This window comes from Haematobia irritans, chromosome 3 (assembly GCF_050003625.1).
Source record: "Haematobia irritans isolate KBUSLIRL chromosome 3, ASM5000362v1, whole genome shotgun sequence".
NCBI classification, from domain to species: Eukaryota; Metazoa; Arthropoda; class Insecta; order Diptera; family Muscidae; genus Haematobia; species Haematobia irritans.
Window position 1 is genome coordinate 60,515,612 of NC_134399.1, and position 19,779 is coordinate 60,535,390.

Here is a 19,779-nt window from a genome sequence, read left to right on the forward strand (position 1 = left end):
TAAGATACCTTGTCTTTAGTAGAACTTTCTTCGTAATACATGGTGGATGGTCCATAAGACTCGGCCTGCCTGACATTACGGTCGTATTTACTTATTTGTATAGTGCTGTTAAATAAATATACATAATTCTTTCTAAATAATTAATAATAAAATTAATAATAACAAAAATCTATAACTTTGCCTATGGTAGAATCTGTTCGAACCCACCAATGATCCTATACTCATTCTTTGTTGGCTGCCAAGCTATTAATTTGCTTATGTCTAGTTACTCCTAACTTTGTCCTTCTATAAGATATTCTCTGTAACATATAAAAGATCCGATACCCATTATACGTTCACTTCCAACAGAAGGGAACGCGGAATGACCTCACGTGTGGCTTAAGTTTACCTTTTGGCGCCCACATCACATAAATGTGTCGTAGGCCAGTGGATGAGTGTAGGACTACTAATAACGAGGACCCCGGTTCAAATCCCGACGGAGCAGAAAAATAAAAATACACTTGAGGTAAATATTAAAATCACAAAAATAAGATAAACTGTATAGGAAAAGTAAGTCAAATTAAATTCTAACGTAAAAGGTATGAGGGCAAATGTTCAGTTCATAGACAACCTTGCCTTCAAAATATTTATTTTTACATGCTTTCTTTTATGCCTTCCTGTCCAGGCCTTTTTGAGGGCCTTCTTTGGAAGGCATGATTTTTGTACTTAGTATGAAGGCCTGATAACATGGCATCGACGACACCACCTCTAGAAGGCATACGAATAGAAGCGAGAGGCAAGGCCTTGGTCTCCAATCCAATCCAATGTTATTTTGAAATGAACACGTAATCCAGCGCCCAGGCCTTATAGCTACCCGAACAGCACTTCCGTCATCGATTCCACGTCGCTTCCATTTCCCGCTGGGGTACTGATCCAAACCCAAACATTCACGGCATCGAACAGATGCTCTTAAGACGTAACACGGTTTTGTACATACATATTGGGCCGTAACACAAGTTCGTGTAGTTTTGTTAGAGCTATTTGGTTTATTTTGTTGTTCCTTCTTTCCTCTACAAAGCGCTTAATATAATTTTTCGGAATTTTTCAGGCTACAAAATGGAATATCCAAGAGGAAAAAATCAGCATTTTCGAAAATTGATTTTCATCGAGATTAAAAAGCTGCCGAGGCCGCCACTGTACTCGAATTCTGCAGATCGAGCAAAATGTACACCAATGCTATGAAAAAACTCTCGCCACCTTCAATCAATTGGTTTAAATCAAAAACTCAAGAGTATGAGCGCCCCTTAAAAAAACTCTTGTAACGTCTTAATATATTTCTCTCGTATTATTGAGTGCAGCCCATTCTATTGGTATCTTAATTATAAGGGACGTATTTGAAAGTATTAGGCACCATTTATACAAATGGTTAAACAATTCACTATGTGGAAAACATCCTTTAGTTTATGTCAAAAAGTTGTATACCTATGCCAATACACAAAATTTTTTTCTGATTCAATCACGAAATTAATTGATATTCAAAGAACTTCGTACCATTCACAAGTTCCGCCTACCCCAGGCAGGCAGCGTCATAGGTAGTGCTCCATTGTGTCCTAATTCTCGCAACATACTCTACATACATCACCTTCCACAGCATAAAGATACAAAAGTCGAACATCGACTTTTTTGTCAATAGAAGTTACATGCAATTCTATAATTTGTTGCCATTATTAGTCGTTCACTTTATTTGCAACGGCTAAATTTCTTGCTAAAATATCAGAACCAGTACCCACTTTTATATTCACGCATTTTAAAAATTTTGAAACCATTTTCGTCACTTTTTGATATAAAGCCAAATTTTCTGCCTTGCCTTCGTGTTGAAACTGATTTAAGGCGTACTTTATTAAAAATCTAGCTAATTAAAGGAACAATTGCCAAATTTTCCAATAATTGATAAACTCTTTTATATTAATATTCATTAACATTTTTATTTTTAATTATCTTAATTATCTAAATTAATTTTAATTATCTAAAGGGCCCAAATTTGTAGGATCAATCAATTCCTTGTTTTTATGTGAGTGAATTTTCTTTAGTTTTGTTTTCCATAGCTCTCCAATTTGAATTCCCCAAATACTTTCCCATGTACTGTCGTTAAATAATTGCGCCAGGCTGTACTTCCACCCATTATTAACAATTACGTATCAGTAGTAAAGATAACAATGATGAGGCAAAACAAATTAACAATAATCAGCCACCTCAATATCCAGTAGTGGTGTGCCGATAATTGAAAATGTTCGCTAGTTGATGACTTCTTCAATTGCACGACTTCGACATTGATCGTGTCACAGGGTTTAGATGACTGTTAATAGTACATACACGTTCGTAACTGTGTATGTTTGTTTGTTTTTATAACCGAAACATATCGCTTCTCGTTTAGCGATATGCACTCGTGAACAAACATATGTACGTATGTATGTTTATATCCATGTGTGATGTGTACATATTTTAAATGTTTGTATAGATTTGAGAATGTGCAAAGTACTCGTGTCAAATGGGTTTCCTTAAAAAAATAGGAAAATTAAGACTGTCAATATCTAAAAAGACATCTAATTTCGTACGTATGTAATTACAAACAGACGCACAAATAAAAAAACAGTCGTAAATTTAGTCTCACATTGCTATCTTTATAGGTAAATTTATAGCAGACGCATTTTCTTGAAAAGCGTTACGAGGGAAGTTGCTCATTGAAAAGGGTAACTAAAAAAACAATTCTATTTCAACAAAAATGATGATACATCAACTGGCTTATGAAGAAGTGCTGCTAGAGGCCTTATGCCAAACTTTTACTGATTATTTTGCGAGTTGTAACGCAGATGTAGTTGATTGTATTGTTAGTAAGCATTCAGAAACTTATGCAGATATTCTAATGAGCATTGATAAAACAGAATTGTTAAATGCTATAGATGAAGAAATTAAATCGATGGATGCTTATAACAGGTTGGCTGATAAGTCAAAATTCGTTTTTATTATTCAACATAGTTCCCTTCAAGAGCGATACAACGATTATAACGACCTTCCAATTTTTTGATACCATTTTGGTAGTACTACTTCGGTTTTGCCTCAAAATAGGTCTCTTCATTGTAGCCAAATTTTTTCCCTGCGAGCATCCTTTTGAGGTCTGAGAACAAGAAAAATTCGCTGAGGGTCAGATCTGGAGAATACGGTGGGTGGGGAAGCAATTCGAAACCCAATTCATGAATTTTTGCCATCGTTCTCAATGACTTGTGGCACGGTGCGTTGTCTTGGTGGAACAACACTTTTTTCTTCTTCATATGGGGTCGTTTTGCCGCGATTTCGACCTTCAAACGCTTCAATAACGCCATATAATAGTCACTGTTGATGGTTTTTCCCTTCTCAAGATAATCGATTATTCCATGCGCATCCCAAAAAAACAAAGGCCATTATTTTGCCAGCGGACTTTTGAGTCTTTCCACGCTTCGGAGACGGTTCATCGGTCGCTGTCCACTCAGCCGACTTTCGATTGGACTCAGGAGTGTAGTGATGGAGCCATGTTTCTTCCATTGTCACATATCGACGGAAAAACTCGGTTGTATTACGAGTTAACAGCTGCAAACACCGCTCAGAATCATCAACACGTTGTTGTTTTTGGTCAAATGTGAGCTCGCGCGGAACCCATTTTGCACAGAGCTTCCGCATATCCAAATATTGATGAATGATATGACCAACACGTTCCGTTGATATCTTTAAGGCCTCTGCTATATCGATCAACTTCATTTTACGGTCATTCAAAATCATTTTGTAGATTTTTTTGATGTTTTCGTCGGTAACCACTTCTTTCGGGCGTCGACTGCGTTCACCGTCCTCCGTGCTCATTTCACCACGCTTGAATTTTGCATACCAATCAATTATTGTTGATTTCCCTGGGGCAGAGTCCGGAAACTCATTATCAAGCCAAGCTTTTGCTTCCACCGTATTTTTTCATTCAGAAAACAGTATTTTATCAAAACACTAAATTCCTTTTTTTTTCCATTTTTTTCACAATAACAAAAGTTGCTTCACAAAAGACGCTCTATCTCACAAACTAATTGACTTACAGGCGTCAAATTTTGACTCGAATCATTTGAAGGTTGGTACTATATAAAAATAATATGCATTTAATACTAGCGACGCCATATATGTGTCAGACCGGGGACTTATCAGCTAACCTGTTAAAAGAGAATTGTGTCTTTCATGTATCGTTATTTCAATTCGGCGCTTCTTTGGCTCAGAATCAATACCAAAATCATTAGTGTAAAGACAAAATCACTGGAACTCTGGAACTGGACATGCTCTGGAACTGGGCATGCTTTGTTTTCAGTGTGCTAAGGATATTTTTGTGATTTGAACCAAGAATCAATATTTGGTAACACTTCGTGTCAGCTATCCTACATTCATAGTAGAAAAATAAAATCAAATTGTTTCCATAAATTTTATTCCCGAATCAACCAACATTGACCCTCGTATCTTTTTGGTGGCAAACACATACACAAAAACCTCAAATATTTTGAATTGAATAAGATTTGATGGCACCACGGCTTTGGTCTGCTCAATGTGCAATGACCAGCGCACATGTATTTTTATGTGTATTTCCTTCAACTTTGAAGAAAGTAAAAGCAATAATAAAACTAATTATGTATGTGTGATATTTTTATTATTATTTTTCTTTAGGCGTTTGTATAGATTGCAAATAATTGTTCACCAGACTTTGACAAACTGATGGATAAATCCGCTTGGCTTTGTTTAGGCAATAGAAACTACAAATGAATGATAAAAACTACGTAAATTTAAATCTTTTGATAACAATAACATTTAATTTATTATGAAAAATCTTATTTTTCCATGGTTATGGAATAACACAAAGAGGGGAAAACACAATAGCCATAACTAAATATGGCCTTTAGCTGAAATTGAATAAGCATGGCAGTTCATCATATTCTATGGTAAAGAATTAAACCTTAAGCTTTATAAAATCTTTTATATGCGCTGCTTTTATCCGAAAATAAAACGAATTGATATTCTTATGTTTCACAGCATTTAATAATTGTTTATAAAAATTTGATGTACATAAAATTAGGACACAAATCTTAACATCAAAATTTCTAACAAAGGGTAGTAGCAATACCATGTCTTAGAATGAGTCAGTGGTTTAAAGGTTAGCATGCTCAATACCATAGACATTCATGTTTCGTAAAATATTCATAAAAAAAGTTTTGTAAAAAGTACGAACTTTTTGCGAAGAAAAGTTAATATGGAATATTTCATAGACACGTCGTATAAAATTCTTCACATAATTTTTTAAAATTAATGCAAACTTCGTTCACTGAAAAAACTGTGAATCCACCAGAAAAGAAAATTTTAGTTCATTAAAAATAAATAGACTAATTTTAGAAAATTTTAACTACACTGTATTAGAAATGCAGATCCCACACACAAAAAATTATCACCAAAATTTTTTCAATTAAACACTTAACTGAATTTGGAAACGGATTCAATTAATATGTTAATTGATTCAATTAATTATTTAATCAAATCCGAATAAAAACCAATTAAAAAAATGATTGATATTTGTTACGTTTCCAATTAAAATATTAATTGATTCAATCAATTTGTTAATCAATTCGGAAATAATTTTGAATTACAAACGTGATTGAAAATTTTCCCGTTTCCAATTACACATGTGATTGATCCAATCACCTTTGTGATTGAAATTGAATAATTTTGAGCAATGGAAAGAGCGAAAAGAGAACAAGAGAATGGGTATTTATTCAACAATGTATGATGGAGAGATCAGTCTGTGGAAGTAACTCGTAACGAACGGTTGGGTTTTTGTTTTTCGCGTAAATTGAAAAACATGATTGGCGACATTCTGTCTGCTGCATTCAAAATGTGTGCATAAATATTTTGAACGCAACAACAAATCATAGCAAAGGGTTGAAATAAATAAAGTGTGCAACAACAAACGGCCACGTGGTAAAGGTTTGAAAAAAATATATGAGAAAATGCATTTGAAATTACCTTTGTTTGTGTTTTGTGGTATTGTAAAAATGGAAAACAATCTACGTTTATTGAAGGTAAGAAATTGTGAAATGTGAATACCGTTTTCCATTGAAGCCTGTTTACATTAAACGGACTAAAATAATATATTTTTTTATTCATTTCTTTTAGTGACCAATTTTATTTCGTGAAATTTACCAATCAATCCAATCAAATCCCTCATTTTATCAATTATAATATATAAGAATATGTTTGCAATAAAAAAGTGGGTACCGTATTAATCTCTTAAAATTATAAATTTTTTTCACTCCTAGTTCTTAAAACCAAGAGTGGTATGGGTTTGTTGGAAGATTCACCTTGAAGTTGCGAAGTGGCGTTGGCATTAAATTGCATTTTTGTTTTACCTGCCTTTTTCAGTTTGAACCCAAATAGAGAGCAGTATATCTGATATGTAAACTAATGAGCTGAATTATGTAATTGTAAAAAAGTTCTTTCTTTTGGATTAAAAAAAATGAAAAATATCCGAAAATAATAAAAATATGTATTTTCCATTTATATTTTTCCTATTTCCAGAATTTGCAAAGTATCATCAATATAATACCAAATATTACATTGCTTTCCCATTATTTTTGTCTTTGAGTGGTTCAAATTTTAATAGACGATTTCAATGTGTGGAAATTTTGGAAAGGAATTGTTACTAAAATTAAATTACCGAGCTCCTTTTTATGCTAAAAGACTACCACTGCAAAAGAAGATTATAAATCTGCAACCTGGAACTAAGAATTGAACTTGATATTCTATGCAGGTAATGTTTAACAAAATTAACTTTTAATTGAACAAAATTAAATTCGAATTATTTTGTTTACTTTCAGAAAAACTAAGGCTGCTGATTTATTGGAAATCTAGGCGCATCTACATATTAGATGGAATATGCTAACATGGTTATTATTATAAGGAAGATAGTGATTTATATAATTTCCCCCATATGCAAAAAAGTTAAAGAAAACCTCAAGCCTACTTTTGCCATACAAATTCATTCGATAAACTGTCAATAAATTGTTTTGCATATAGGCATTTATTTTTTCACCCTATAGTTGTTATTGATAGTAATTGTATTTGTAAGTTATGTTAGAACAAAACACAAATGACAAGAACCAAATTTATTTGTCTATTGCATAATTCAAAAAATAATAAAATATTAAATATGTTTTATGAGAAACACACATTTTCTTTTATTTCAAATAAAACTAAATACGATTTTGGGGTCGCAATATATAAATTTGTTGATCGAAATTTATAGCCAATTTCAATTAATTATTTAATTGAATGAATCAAATAGTTGATTGATTTTTGTCGCGAAATTAATTAAAATTTTAATTGATTCAATTAAAACTGTGATTGAATTTTATGTTAAAAATCAATCACGTTTTTAATTGATTCAATCACACAATTAATTGATTCCGTGACAAAAGTCAATTAAATTTTTAATTAAAAATCGTGTTGGTTTTCAATCAAAATGGGTGATTGATACTATCATTTTCGTGATTGAAGACATTTCAATTAAAAAAATGATTGAATCCGCGATTTTCGTGATTGAAATCAAAAAAATTTTTTTTGTGTGCAGCAAAACAAATTGGAAGTTCTTCTAAAGGCATAGCATTAAAAGCTCTTCCAAAAATGCCCTCCCAAAGATGTTCTTTATTTTAACTGTACAGGAAGTTCATTTCAATCATCTTTTTATAAGTCGCTTTTTTCATATTTTTAATAGGTAATTTAAACTTTTTTGTTTTAAATAGTTTATAAACGCAGTAAGAGAGAATAAAATGGAACAATTTATTTAAAAATGCTAAATGCAATCTAGAAAAAATGCGAATTTTTAAAAAAATATAAAAATTTTTGAGGTCTTAATGCATAAAAATCAAAATCATGAATGCATTAAAAATCATAAAAAAATTTAAAAAATATTTATCAAAATATCAAAAAATTTCTTAATTCACGTGCAAAACACTGAATTTGGATCACATCTAAAGAAGCGATGCATATTGGTGGACATCCGTCAAGCCCATGTTAAATTCATCGCTTCTGCGCCAATTTTGTGCCACTTCCGGATCCAAAAAGAACATTTTCACTACTTTTTGGCGACACTTTTTTGTTGGGATGTCACGCCGATTTCACAAATTCAAGAAAATTTTTGAGACAAAAATATTTTTGGTTTTCGCTTATTAGAAAAAAATCGTAGTTTGAAGGAAAAAAATGGAGTTCAAAATTGCAAAAATGTCTTTAGTGCCATACGAAGTTCAAGAGGTGCGCATTATTGGTAAAATTTACAAATTTTCAGAAATATTCAACTATTTTGTGGGAGACACGAATTTAATTAATATTTATGCTTCATTTGTGTATAATTTTTTCCTCTGTTTTTGTTAATTGAACTAACGTACGCAAACAATTAATAAAGTCATGGAAACTATCTTAAACGTAATAATTCCATAAACTAAAATACACCGAAAAAAGTGAACTGTTTTATAGGAAGAATGAACTACCACGAACGAAAATTGAACTAAATTTTATTCCACATTTTAGGATTTCCTCAAAGCGTTGTTAAAACCAGGAAATTTTAACGCCCTGTTGTACTTTTTAACTGCAGTTCACGAAATTACATAATCTCATAGAAGAAAAATTTAACTAAAAGTAAAGAAGAAAATGATTGGCGCCAAATCATGACCATTTTAACTATACTGTAGTTCATTCTTACTATTTTTGGGAATCGTACGAAAATTATCATTTGTTTTAGTTCAAATTGAACTTATGTGTACGGTCATTGAACTTTATACTCTCGTTTAGTTCATAAAATTTTTGAGACATACTTAAATAAAGTAAGATTTCATTAAGCTGTGGAAAAATTCGATAAAAATAATAAAATTTAACTACAAGCAAATAATTTTGTTCCAATAAAAATAAGTTAACTTTTGCGTTAGTTTAACTACGGATTTTTCTGTGTAGAACTAAATCCGCTTTAGTGAAATATAGGGTACACTTTTTTGTGTGTTGTTTTAATGAAGAATTTACGAAGATTAGTCAATGAAGAACTTCTCGTAAAACTAACGAAGAGAATTCTTTCGGTGTAGTAAAACACGGCATCAAATTTCATGAGTGCTGCCCGATTCTATGTTTAACTCAATGGCAAGGGACCTCATTTGTATAGCCAGTCCTATTTTTATAGCCAGTCCTAAATCAAAATCTAAACATGATATAATAGTTTGTTTTAATAACATGAACTGCTTTAATAGAAAATTTTCAAAATATTTCTACATGAATTCATTTTTAACCAGATGTGTACGGGTTCGTAAAATCTTATTAGGAATGTTCAATTGTACTCGTTTTTGTTACAGTATTTTATGCGTACACTGAAAAAAAAGCATACTCGGTTCCAAAGATTTTGTCTTTACTTTAAAAAATTTGGTATTGATTCCGAGCCAAAGAAGCGGAGAATACAAGTAAGGATACTTTTAAGACACAATTCTCTTTTAAATTTAGGTTTTGTGTACTTGCTTCTAGGAAGCAAATTTTAATTTTGCGCTTTCTCAGCTTTTTTTCTTCATATGCTATAAAAGTCATTTAAAAACGAGTTAACGGAAACTTTATTTTGCAAATTAGGACTCGACTTCCAGTAGAAATTATGCTATGTTTGAAGTAAAAAACTTCTTTAAAATAAAGTTTTGAAAAACATGTCCTATATTTGAACGATTTTTTGCTTTGTAGTCAAGATGCAAAAAGACAATAAATTTAAAGACAATTTCATTAAATTTAAAGAATTTTTCTGAATTATTAAAGTCAAGTTGACCTTTGCCTATAAATTTTTTCTTTCATGTTAAGATACCCATTTTTAAGTCAAATCACTTAATTATAAGGACAATACGACTTCATTGAAAAGTTTATCGACTTTTGGACAAGGAAAATAACATTATTTTAGAGAAATGCGTCTTCTATGCTAAGCAAAATTTGTATTCGTATTTTAAAGACATGAAATCTTTGACCTCACGACAATATTTTTTTTCAGTGTAAGTATATCTTTAATAGATTAATGATAATTCAATAAAAAATCATTATATATGGTTGGTCATCTAATTCGTTTTATTGTTTATTTTGAAAAATGGAAAGTGAATCGTTAAAAAAAAACTTGAATTAAATAATCTTCTCAAAAAAGGCTATAAAAACAAATGGCGTAATATCTATAATTAAGAGCCAAAATGTTTGTTTTCATTTTTATTTAAATAATTTATCGCAATATGAGGGCAGTGAATGAAGCATTCGTTCTTCAAAAAATAAAAGCAACATTTGGCAAAGTTGTTCTTTTTGGCAATCGCATATGCCAAAATTAAAAAAAAAAATAATGCCTTATCGGAAGAAGCAGCTGATGTCACAGAAGCTTATCTGTATACGAAACCAAACAGAGCATATAGATCGGAAGTTTTAAAATGTTGTTATTTGACCGCAATTTGTTTTGTATGCAATAATTTGGAATTAATATAAACTAATAATTATAATTAAACTTAAAGTTCACATTGGAAATATAAAGAAAATATAGTTGAATTATTTGTCATTAAATTGAATTCCTTCGTCTGCGCGGAACTTGGCTCTAGTATCGGATATGGTCAGATACAAATATTTCAGCTAATGTAAGATCCGGTACAAAGGGATCCAATAAATAAAGACAAATTTCCTACGTGCGAAATTTTAATTACCTACTAATTTTTGTCCACAGTAGTATATAGGTTATTTTTAAAATTTTTATACACCACTAAATGATAGCATGATGTGATTTAAATGCTAATGCAAAAGTTAAACCAGAAAATTATTATAATGTGAAAACGGAAACAAGTCATTAACTAATTAATAATATTATTATTTATTTTTGAATTCACAACAACTGTTAGTAGAGAATTATAAAATTCGATATTTTATGCTTGTTAAGAACTTCGTACAAAAAAAAAATAAAATCTTTTGACGAAATCTCTTTAGACATTTCGGTTTACTATATAAAAGTGTACACGCAGTAAAATCATGCCGCCCACACGAAATTTTAGGCAAATGGAGTCTTTACAGAAAGTGAAGCACACCAATGGGTCTCCACAGTATTCTTTCACAAAAATTTTAATCATAGGCGCATAAACTGCACCGCACCGAAAGAATTCTCTTCGCAAAGTGATCTAAACATTCTGTTAAAATAATTGTTTTTAAAATAAAGAACAATTTCATTAAAATTCGAAATTTTAACTTTTTTTAAGGAATGTTTTTCTTCTAAATTCTTCATAGTTTTTATTCATTTCATTTATAAAAATTTAAGAAAATCTATGAAATATTCGCAAAAGTAACTATTTAATTTATATTTCATACGTTGCATCTATTTAGAGTTTCTTTATTGCAGTTTATTAATATATCCAGATCTAATTCCCAACACAAACGAAAGCCGGCTGTTGAGGCCTTGAAAACACCGGTTTTATCGGTCCACCGAAAATGAGACTTTTAACAAAACCCCACTGAAAACCAGCATATCAGGTTTCAAATATTTTGCCTTTACTCTAATATTTTGGTATTGATTCCGAACCAAAGAAGCGGAGAATTCAAGTAAGGATACTTTTAAGACACAATTCTCTTTTAAATTTCGGTTTTGCGTACTTGATATCAAAGTCCTTCAAAAACGTATTACAACCTCAACTTTAATTTCCAAATTCAGACTCGACTTCCAGTAGAAATTATGCTATGTTTCAATGGCTCCAAATTGGATGGCAAATGTACGATGGGAGAATTGCAAGGGTTGTAACGACACCGAGCAAATATGGCCCATTTAAATTTAAACCGCACACTGGATATGCTAGTGCGCTCGAGACGTCAGATATCACTCCTGATATCTGCTATAACGGGTCGCTGCCTGATACGCGATTTTGCAAAAACTATTGGTGCGAAGTATGAGCTATCATGATTCGGAATAAAAGGAATCAAAAACCTCTTGTGTGAGCGTCATGCATTTTGTGTAAGGCATAAGCAAATTTTAGAGGCATATAGCTTTAGATTACTGGCGGACCTGGAAAGCGTTAACGTAAGCAGTCTGCTAATGTTTTTGGAACAATCTGGTTGGTTCAACAGAAGAAAATAATCGAGAAGGTTCAGCGGTTACAACTAGAAGTGCCCATATGTAATAGGCATTTTTAGCTAATGTGGTATCACAATGGACTGAATAGTCTAAGTGAGCCAGAAACTTAATAGGGCTGCCACTTTAACCCAACCTAACCTAAGCAAAATCATATTTAAAATAAACTGTTGAAAAACATGACCTATTTTTTGAACACTTTTTTGCTTTGAACACTCAACAAAAATTTGTCCAAAGATTTTGACCTTTCCGTAAGGATTTTGGTATTGATTCCGAGCTAAAGATGCGTCTTCTTTAAAGTAAAGAAGTTTTTAGCGACTTGTGTGGCTTTAAATCTAGGATCAATAAAATTAAAATTAGGATAGAGATTAAATTTAACGAATTTTCATCCTCTTTTCGTGGTATATTAATAAAGCTATTCACGTAAAAACAATTGTCAGTTAATAAATCCAAATTATAACGGATACTTCACTCAAAAAATGTGAACCCTCTTTTTCACTAAAGCCAATTTAACTTTATTTCAGTTCATGGATTATTATGTTTGGAGAAAGTTTACTCCACTCTAATATTTTTTGCGTACGTTAGTCAAAGGAACTTAAAAAACAAGACAAAATTATACACAAATGAAGCATAAAGATTTGCTAAATTCGTACTTCTCACAAAATAGTTCATTATTTCTTTAAATTTGTAAATTTTACTAAAAATGCGACCGTCTTGAACTTCGTGTGACACTAAAAACATTCTTGCCATTTTAGACTCCAATTTTTTCCTTCAAACTAAAAAATTTTCTTTAACAAGTGAAATAATTAATAATAACTAATAAGTTTTATCGAATTTGTCGAAAAGATTTATGATATCTGCGTGATGTCGTCGTTTGTAATACAATTTAGTTAAAATTTTCTAAAAAAATCTGATGGGTTCACTGTTTTTTCAGTGTTCAAAGTAAAAAATGTTTTCCTAATTCCCAAAAAAAAAAAAAACTTTAAACCAAAGATACTAAATCCTCAAAATAAATCTTACCCTATATTTGAAGCGGTCTTAAATCTAAAGATTAAATATTTTAAGCAAAGATTATAAACTTTATTTTAATTAAAATTTCATTATTTTAAAGAAATTTATACTTAATATTTTGTAAATTAAGCATCCTAAAAGTACACGTAAATATTTTGTTAATGTAGTCAAGATGCAAAAATACAAAAAATTTAAAGACAATTTAATTAATTTTATAGAATTTTTCTGAATTATTAAGTCAAGTTAACCTTACTCCAAAAAATTTTTTTCTTTCATGTTACGATACCCATTTTTAAGTCGAATTAATTATAAGGACAAAGCGACTTCATTGAAGTTTATCGCCTTTGGGCAAGGAAAAACAAGTGTATACGGCCGTAAGTTCGGCCAGGCCGAAGCTTATGTACCCTCCATCATGGATTGCGTAGAAACTTCTTCTAAACACTGCCATCCACAATCGAATTACTTAAGTTGCGGTAACGCTCGCCGACGGCAAGGTATCTTAAAACCTCCTAACACCATCTTATAAATTTTATGTAAGTCCATACGAGGTATATATTAAATCAAAAAAGATCGATCCAATACGTATATAATTCAGTTTGACAAAATAGACATAGAATTTTGACAAAATTTTCTACAGAAATAAAATTTTGACAAAATTGTCTATAGAAATAAAATTTTGACAAAATTTTCTATAGAAATAAAATTTTGGTAGATTATTTTTGGCTCTAGTGGCAACCATGATTATGAACCGATTGAGTGATTGGACCAATTTTGGTATGGTTGTTAGCGACCATATACTAACACCACGTTCCTAATTTGAACCGGATGAATTCTGCTCCTCCAAAAGGCTCCGGAGGTCAAATCTGGAGAACGTTTTATATGGGGTCTATATATAATTATGGACCGATATGGACCAATTCTGGCACGGTTGTTAAAGATCATATACTAACACCATGTTCCAAATTACAACCGGCTTGGATGAAATTTGCTTCTCTTGGAGACTTCGCAAGCCAAATCTGGGGATCGGTTTATATGGGGGCTATATATAATTATGAACCGATGTGGACCAATTTTTGCATGGTTGTTAGAGACCATATACCAACACCATGTGCCAAATTTCAGCCGGATCGGATGAAATATGCTTCTCTTAGAGGCTCCACAAGCCAAATTTGGGGATCGGTTTATATGGGGGCTATATATAATTAAGGACCGATATGGACCAATTTTTGCATGGTTGTTAGAGACCATATACCAACATCATGTACCAAATTTCAGCCGGATCGGATGAAATTTTCTTCTCTTTGTGGCTCCGCAAGCAAAATCTGGGGATCGGTTTATATGGGAGCTATATATAATTATGGACCGATATGGACCAATTTTTGCATGGTTGTTAAAGACCATATACCAACACCATGTACCAAATTTCAGCCGGATCGGATGAAATTTGCTTCTCTTTTAGGCTCCGCAAGCCAAATCTGGGATCGGTTTATATGGGGGCTATATATAATTATGGACCGATGTGGACCAATTTTTTGCATGGTTATTAGAGACCATATACCAACATCATGTACCAAATTTCAGCCGGATCGGATGAAATATGCTTCTGTTAGAGGCTCCATAAGCCAAATCTGGGGATCGGTTTATATGGGGGCTATATATAATTAAGGACCGATATAGACCAATTTTTGCATGGTTGTTAGAGACCATATACCAACATCATGTACCAAATTTCAGCTGGATGGGATGAAATTTGCTTCTCTTTTAGGCTCCGCAAGCCAAATCTGGGGATCGGTTTATATGGGGGCTATATATAATTATGGACCGATGTGGACCAATTTTTGCATGGTTATTAGAGACCATATACCAACACCATGTACCAAATTTCAGCCGGATCGGATGAAATATGCCACAAGCCAAATCAGAGGGTCCCTTTATATGGGGGCTATACGTAAAAGTGGACCGATATTGCCCATTTTCAATACCATCCGACCTACATCGATAACAACTACTTGTGCCAAGTTTCAAGTTGATAGCTTGTTTCGTTCGGAAGTTAGCGTGATTTCAACAGACGGACGGACGGACATGCTCAGATCGACTCAGAATTTCACCACGACCCAGAATATATATACTTTATGGGGTCTTAGAGCAATATTTCGATGTGTTACAAACGGAATGACAAAGTTAATATACCCCCATCCTATGATGGAGGGTATAAAAACTTTATATCAAAGAAATGCGTCTCTATGCTAAGCAAAATTCGCATTCATATTTTAGGGACATGAAATCTTTGGTCCCACGACAATATTTTGTTCAGTGCGACAATCGATGCGATAATCCTCCACAGAAAGTTTTTCAGCGGTGGATTATCCCACCTCAGTAATGCTGGTGACATTTCTGAGGGTTTCAAAGCTTCTCTAAGTGGTTTCACTGCAATGTGGAACGCCGTTTGGACTCGGCTATAAAAATGAGGTCCCTTGTCATTGAGCTTAACATGGAATCGGGCAGCACTCAGTGATAAGAGAGAAGTTCACCAATGTGGTATCACAATGGACTGAATAGTCTAAGTGAGCCTGATACATCGGGCTGCCACCTAACCTAACCGATACGATGGTGCCCTCACCGTGGCCAAATAGAAAAAGATGGGCATCTAGATGTATATGTGAAAGATCGATCTATTATTCCTCTATCCGGTATGGTAAAAACGGATATTGCAAAATGTGTTTGGGTCATTATAAATACAAATAAACAATGAATTAGTTTATAGATAAATAAAAACAAGTAAATAAAGTTCATTTTGTGTTTTATTTGTTTTGACGACGAAAAAAAAATTTTATAAAGATCAAAACATTTTGGGTTGTGCCGATGTTCTTTTAACTGGAAGAAAAACGTTTTTGGCGAATACCATAACATTTTAGATCGTAACTATTGTCTTTTGACTCAAACAAAATTCTTTTTATCAATATAATAACATTTTAGATTAGGACAATTTTATTTTTCTTAGAACCATGTTCACTGAGCAAATATGGTTGCAGTTGAAAATATTACATGATTGCCGTAAGAATAGCTCCTATCATATTATTTTGCTCTTCGAATGACAAGCATGTTTCTTCTCTACGTGTATGGAAATACTATGTCATATATAGTCCATTATAATTAAAACTTGTTAATAAAATCGAACAGGCTTTTAACCCTTTATGGAATATTTCCACTTCAAGGCCATTGCAATTTGTTAGGAATACTTGCTGAAATGACATATTTGAAGTAAATCAAAATCTGAGTTTTTCTTTTCACACATGACATAATTTATAATCAATAAATGTGTGCCCCGAGCATATGCGTGCTTGTTAATAGTTTAAAATTGAATTGTTGAAGCATTTTTCAAGGCTTTATTATTTTTTTACCAAAACCAAATTTCCAAAATGTCTCGTCATAAACCCAAAAAGAATGATCAACATTTTTTTGACAAATGCTTTTCAATTTTGAGAAATATTGCAAAAAATACCTGAGCGAACACAAACGGAAATTATGAATTTCTTGAAATGATATAGCAACCAAAAACGGAAAAAGCTTATGAGGAAAAAAGAAATTTTATTAACACAGTAGAAAATAATGATAATTAAAATGCGATAAAAAACAAGTTTGTTTTTAATGTTTACACAAGAAAAGAAAGAAAGAACATCGACCGAAAGACAGAGCATTCAATCTCCTCCTCCACAACTCTTCTACCGCGTATCACGCCCCGTCGCGACTCGTTTAGATGGCACAAATTAACCTAGTTTGTTGTAACAGTCGCCAACAACAGCAACAGAAAACATAGCGGGCAAAGAAATTATGCAAATGTTGTTATTGTACTTTGCTTCAAATTCGTTTGGTTTGTGAATAAAAATTCGAAACAAAATTATAGAGGAATCGACGTGACGCCGACGATAGTCGTCGATTCTCCCACACTCACTGCAAATATACGCTCACAGCTCTCACATACCACCACTTACCAATGGCTGAGAATAATTGTGTTAAGAAAATAAAGCAAAAAAAATAAAAATAAATAAAAATTAACACAAACAGAAATAAAAATCAAATAGACAAATATTTAAAATCATTGCATTTGTATATAAGTTTCATTTGGATGAGGCTGTTGCAATAGGGTTGCAAATACAAAATTCAATTGACTACGAACAGTGTGGTCAACGTGGAGCTTTTCGAAGCACTTGATATTTTCGGCAGATATTTTTGTATAAATGAATATTTTTTTGCAATTTGCAAACTCTTCTCAAAAAACCATGGAAGTGAAAAAGTCAACTGACACAGGTTCAAAACCCCGCGGAAGTAAAATTTTTAATTTTATCCATGTATGCCCCGTAGGCTGAAATGACAAAACTGATAACATATATGCGTTTGTTTTGAAAATTTGATTCTTGAATTGTGACCAAACGGCCTTACGAAAATAACCGCTATTTGGCCTATTATATCTGTCGAAATGTGAGAAAAAAGTACAAAAAAAATTCCGAAATAATATTAGGTATAGTTTTTGCATGAATGTCCATTATGTCCTACGAAGTAGACATCGATCGAAATGGATTTACTTGTACATTCCGGAGATCAATAAACAGTCGATGCAGTTTACTGCATCTGGCCACATCTGGCCACATTTTTCAGGAATTCTCAAAATGTAATCCACATTGACTATCTGATCCAATTGTTGAAGCAACAAGTTCTGTTTCACTATGAGAAGGCACCACACACAAAAAAAATTAATTAAATTCGAGTCAATGAATTTCATGTCATTGATACAACGAAAAATGTTTAATAAGGTAATGATAGGGAGCCACCTTGGTGCAATGGTTAGCATGCCCGCCTTGCACACACAAGGTCGTGGGTTCGATTCCTGCTTCGACCGAACACCAAAAAATGTTGTAGCGGTGGATTATGCGACCTCAGTAATGCTGGTAACATTTCTGAGGGTTTCAAAGCTTCTCTAAGTGGTTTCACTGCAATGTGGAACACCGTTCGGACTCGGCTATAAAAAGGAGGTCCCTTGTCATTGAGCTTAACATGGAATCGGGCAGCACTCAGTGATAAGAGAGAAGTTCACCAATGTGGTAACACAATGGACTGAATAGTCTAAGTGAGCCTGATACATCGGGCTGCCACCTAACCTAACCTAACCTCAGGCAATGATATATTCATTCATAGTATGAAACGTTTCGTTATTGGACATTTTGTTATATCAACGAATTTGTTTTATTGGCTCAATTTTAATAAAACGTTTCGAGAATATAATATATTTTTTTTTACATGTGCAGCTCACAACTGACCGTCCCCCTCCTCACCCCTCTTCAAGTGGAACTTCTTTCCGTTTCCATTTGCGCTGCTTTATACCATAATAAGCTTCGTTTATTTCATGCATTAAATTTACGAAGAACGACCGTAATTTTCTCAAGTTGTACAAGTAGATCATGCCAAACAAATTTGTTACTCCAATAAAAAAAATACCCATAGCAATGTAAAACTCCCTATCACAATAGGATGTCTATAGATACATTTCATTCGTTATCATTTGTGTTTGGATTTTCATTTAAAACTTGTTCGAACAATTCAATTGTGCAAATCTATTTTCTATCCCCAATTCCGCTAGAGGACCCTTCACACTATACTTCCCTTTATGGCGATGAATGTTTGCAAAGTTCAATGGAAACGAAATGTTTTATTTTCAAAAAATTATAAATAAACAACTAAATTTATACCTCCATTCGAAAGACGACAAAACAATAAAAACATCATACGATACGAGGTGATATGCGATATCGTATGAATCACCGAAATGCGAATCTGCGAAATAGAAATGTTGGAAGAAAAAACAAAACTTCGTAAAGATAAGAAGAATATACAGCCGAAAGTTCGGTCATGCTGAATATTACATACCCTCCACACAAGAAATTCACCAAAAATTTAAATAAATAATAGCGGTGAACATGTAACATGTTTGTCGCAATCATGTTATCTCGATTTCAGCAACCATGTATATGATTGCCGAGAAAACTAAATTTTTGCTACAAAAATGTTCCATGTTCTCATTTCAAAAATAACATTTTGCTCTTGAAACATGTTTGGGGTAATCATACTAGATCATTTTTTTGTCGATTGCAGCAGGATTAAGGCTTATTAGATTTTGGACGCTTATTGTAGCAAATATTCGATGAATTGTTATTATCAATCATTTTTAATTATACACGCAAAATATAATTCTTTCCTGCCAAACGAAATTTTAGACAAACAAACTTCGTTTCTCATTTGCTTTTCGCTGTAAGGAAGTGTATTTGGAAGAAAAGTATATACTTTTTGTGATAAACGTTTATTCTTTTCCAGGATGTAAAAACAATTTCATAAAGACTAACTAAAACAAAAAAAAGAATCATTGTTTTCTTGCTAAATGCATTTTCCCTCACATCCACTAGGTTTTTTAGTTCTTAACAACTTTTCCTGTAATACCAACAATGTAGAAGAAATTATACGATTTTATAATTTTTTACATTTTTTTACCTTTCGCCTGGACGGAGAATCGAACCGCGGACCATGCACTTTGTAAGCCA

General features: G+C 32.5%; 1 protein-coding gene and 1 long non-coding RNA gene across 3 annotated transcripts in view; both read right to left on the reverse strand.

Moving 5' to 3' along the window:
* kat80 (katanin p80) overlaps positions 1-19,779 on the reverse strand; it is a 94,292-nt gene that overhangs the window by 37,904 nt on the left and 36,609 nt on the right. The gene's annotated exons all lie outside the window — the stretch shown is intronic.
* On the reverse strand, positions 1,938-2,757 carry LOC142228430 (uncharacterized). The gene is made up of 2 exons (XR_012720164.1): positions 2,651-2,757; positions 1,938-2,536 (listed from the first exon to the last, which is right to left on the reverse strand). It is a non-coding gene; the product is annotated as an uncharacterized LOC142228430 (long non-coding RNA).